Source organism: Arvicola amphibius, chromosome 1, assembly GCF_903992535.2.
Source record: "Arvicola amphibius chromosome 1, mArvAmp1.2, whole genome shotgun sequence".
NCBI classification, from domain to species: Eukaryota; Metazoa; Chordata; class Mammalia; order Rodentia; family Cricetidae; genus Arvicola; species Arvicola amphibius.
This window is the reverse complement of record NC_052047.1, coordinates 1,564,142-1,567,974: the sequence shown is the minus strand read 5'-3', so window position 1 is coordinate 1,567,974 and position 3,833 is coordinate 1,564,142. Positions and strand designations below refer to the sequence as shown.

The 3,833-nt window shown below is 44.9% G+C and overlaps 1 non-coding gene across 1 annotated transcript; it reads left to right on the top strand.

The window, feature by feature from the left end:
- The first annotated feature begins 2,603 nt into the window (after positions 1–2,603).
- Positions 2,604–2,709, top strand: LOC119806040. Its single transcript, XR_005284088.1, has one exon. It is a non-coding gene; the product is annotated as a U6 spliceosomal RNA (small nuclear RNA).
- The last annotated feature ends 1,124 nt before the right edge of the window (positions 2,710–3,833 follow it).

Genomic DNA, 3,833 nt, shown 5'->3' with positions numbered 1-3,833 from the left:
AAGCATGAGATAGAGCCAGGTGATAGAAACTTTACTCTCCAGTGCTTGGGAAGCAGAGGCAGGAAGGTCATGAGTTCAAGGCCAACCTGGGCTACACAATGAGACACTATCTTAAAACAACATCAAAACACATATAAAGAGATAGATATATTAATTAGTCCAACTTAATTATCCTACAGTGTATACACATATAGAAGTATCCTGTTACAGCCTACAAAACATACAATTATTATTTACCTGTTTGAGTTTTTTAATGTTGGGATCACAGATGTATACCACTACACCTGGCTTGATTTTCAGAATTTTAAGTCTAGTGTGCTGGCTCACACCTGTAAGACTAACATTCAGGCAGCTGAGGAAGAAGATCATTGAGAGCTCAAGACCAGACTAGACTATATCATCTATTCTAGGTCAGCCAGAGCAACGAGTGGACCCTGTTCCAAAACAGAAAATTACAAGTAGTTTTTCAAAAAAACACACATATTTTCAATTTGGAGTATCAAAGAGAATAAGTTGTTGAAAGTTTTCTTTTTCTTTTTTATTAAGTTTTTAGAATAATGTACAAATAGTTGGGCAATAGTGATGCACTCCTTTAATCCCAGCACTCGGGAGGCAGAGGCAGGTGGATCTCTGTGAGTTCGAGACCAGCCTGGTCTACAAGAGCTAGCTCCAGGACAGGCTCCAAAGCTACAGAGAAACCTTGTCTCAAAAAAAAAAATCGAACAAACAAAAAAGAATAACATAAAAGCAGTGAGTTTCACTACGGCAGCTTCTCTGTCTCTGATGGCCTTCCCCATGCCCAGGGCCTTCTTAAATTGTTAACACAAATAAGACACACTTCATAGATAGGCTACCAACTCAAATACCCTCACTGCCAACCCAATATTTAACAGACAGTAGGTACCCAATGAATACGCTTTGAATGCATAAATAAAATGAATAAGGCAAGGGTGATTTCTGAAAGAGAGGTTCAGAAAGCCCTTTTGCTAAAGAGAAAAACATTTACTGAAAGACTCCAAAAGTATAGAAACACACAGCCTTCCTTTCTACTGACACTATCATCTCTTCCAAGGGCTTGGATTGGTGGTTCCACATTTCATTGGTTTGTCCTAACTTGGGGCTCCCCACTGCTGGTTTTCCCTGCCGTCCCTCGATGCTGTGTCTTGGTCTTGAGAAGATAAAGCATGCTGGAGCTCTCCACGGGAGATAACACATGACTGGAAACACAGAATGTGTGTTTTAACTCATCCTTTCTGCCAGCGGCAGAGACAACACTGACACCCGCGCAAATCCGTGCCGCGGCTCAACATTGAGGCTGCTTGGAAAAGACGGAACCGGCGTTGAGATGGCAGCGCGGCAAAGTCATTGTGATGTCTTCTCTCAATCCCAAAACAACAGAAACAGAGATTTACGGCTCCATCACCAGTGGTCACCGTGGAAGCAGAGTCAGGAGAAATGACAATTACTGTCTTATGGAAAATACCCTACAAAATGTCACGCCTCTACCTTCTACACATTTGCGGGGGAGGCAGGGAATAGCACATTACTTCCTGAGCCATCTTGTCTTATACAACGTAGGAGAACATTCTCAAACCTGGGTTCCTTGATGAAATAAAGTTAGGAAAAATATATAAACACATCAACATTAAAAATTTTCTTGTTTTGTTTCTTTAAGATAGGGTCTTGTGTGGCATGGATTGATTTTGAACTCAATATGTAGCCAAGGACAGCCTCCCAAGTGCTGGGATTACAGTCATGTGCCAACCATACCCAACAACACATTGAATATTAATCATAAATATTAAATGTTGGTGGAAGTACAGGCACCTGCTGTACAAGCCTGGACAGAGGGAGTTCAATCCCTAGGACTCACAGCGAAAGGTGAGAATCAGCTCCTAAAAGTTGTCCTCTGACTGCCTCTGTGTGCCACACCCACTAATGATGAAAATAAACACTTTAAAACTAATATTAATGTTGATTATCTATGATATTTGTATAATAACATGAGCATAATAAAGCCCTTGAGAAATTACAGAGAAAAAATATTTAACTTTCTTTTGCATAAAAAAAATTAAACTTCTCTTTTAGGTCTTGTTGTGTGGCCCAGGCTAGCCTTGAACTCCTGACCTCGGGTGATCTCCTATCCCAGACTTCTGAACAGCTGGAACTATAGGTTCGTGCCAACATACTCCGCTCTCATTTCTTTCTTTTATTTTTTAAGATAGAATCTCAGTCCATGTCCTCACATTGGCCTCGAACTCACTATGTCCTCAGGCTAGGGCTAACTAATGGCGGCCCTCCCACCTCCACCCTGCTGATACTGAGATCCATCAGCCTGGACCACAAATCTGCCATACGGAAGCCCTGTATCTACTGCACTTTCTGACTTTCAAATACTTTTTTAAAATGTAAAATTTGTACAACTAATATTCCATAGAGTGTGGCTTATGAAGTTCTGATAAAAGGCTATACATGTGATTATTTGATTTAAACAATCCATTTTATTCATGTATTTTATCAAGGAATATTTACTGTGTTGGTGACCATGCCTACAGAATGAAGTTCCAGAATGCTGCCTTCAAACAGCATTCCAAATTGGTGAGAATGTCCACTTGAACATCACAGACTAAAACCAGAACAATCCAGAGAATATTAGCACGGCCTCTCTACAAGGGTGACAGGCAGACGCATGAAGATTTCCATGTTTTTAAAAAATAATAGGAAACTGATTACAACTCTGACCACAACCCTTACCTTACTGTACAAGGTGACATAGTTGGTAACCTGAATCAGATATCTGAGTGGCTGGTCCCGAACCCCGGCGTGATGGTAAACACCTGTAATCCCAGCACTCGGGGGTGTTTTGAGTGTCCCTGAAAATCCAACGACAACGGCTCTAGGTCGAGGTTTACATGCCCTGTGCAATGCCTGGGAGCAGGTACCAGAGGGGACGTTCCCTGCCGGGGTTTCAGATAGGTTCCAGACCCTTCTCTACGACTTCTAGGGCAAACTAAGCTGAGGCATTCTGATGTCCGCAGTTCTGTCCGCTGTGATGGTCGTTGTTGTCAGGGTTTCTGCAGGCAGCTGAGAAACTGTGAGTGTGGTCACTTGATGTTGAAGAAATCACGCCTCTGCGTGTACAGCCTGCGGCCAAGCCCTGTTCCCCGCAGCGGGTCAAGAGGACATCGCGAGGCTGACCACATGGACGGTGATTATCCTCCCGTTCTATCACGCTGAGAACTATGTGGCTAACGGGCGCTGCCGCCGCCCTGAGCTGTGCTTGCTCTGCCGCGGCCGTCCGGCTTGCTCGGTGACCCAAAGTGCAGAAGCTCCTCACCAACGCCTCTGAGCTGCCACCACTGCTATTGAGAAATCCCTCTAAACAGCCGAGGCCAGGAATGTTTTCTGCAACCTTGGTGGAGAGTCCTCTGGGGAGTTCCCGGGGCCACAGAACACACCCTTCTGTGGTGCCTGCCACACGTGGGGTCAATTGTGCATTTCCCACAGCGTCCTGTCTTTATCTGATGAAGAGACATCCTCCTCTCTAAGGACGGACACAGCTCCCTGTCCCTCCGCTGAGAATGACAGGGGCTCAGGGTGGGCTGCCGCCTGTGCCATCTGCTTCAAGGGACTGATGTGGGTGGAGAGGCTAAGGAGGACCTGTCCTAGGTTGCTGTCCTGCTCAGACCGGGAGGTGATTAGCACGTCTCAGTGGGTGTGGGATATCAGGCTGAGATCCGGGAAGCCCCAGCTTTAAACACAATGCAGATCTCTCTGTGTGTGTGTGTGTGTGTGTGTGTGTGTGTGTGTGTGTGTGTGTGTTCGTGTATGTG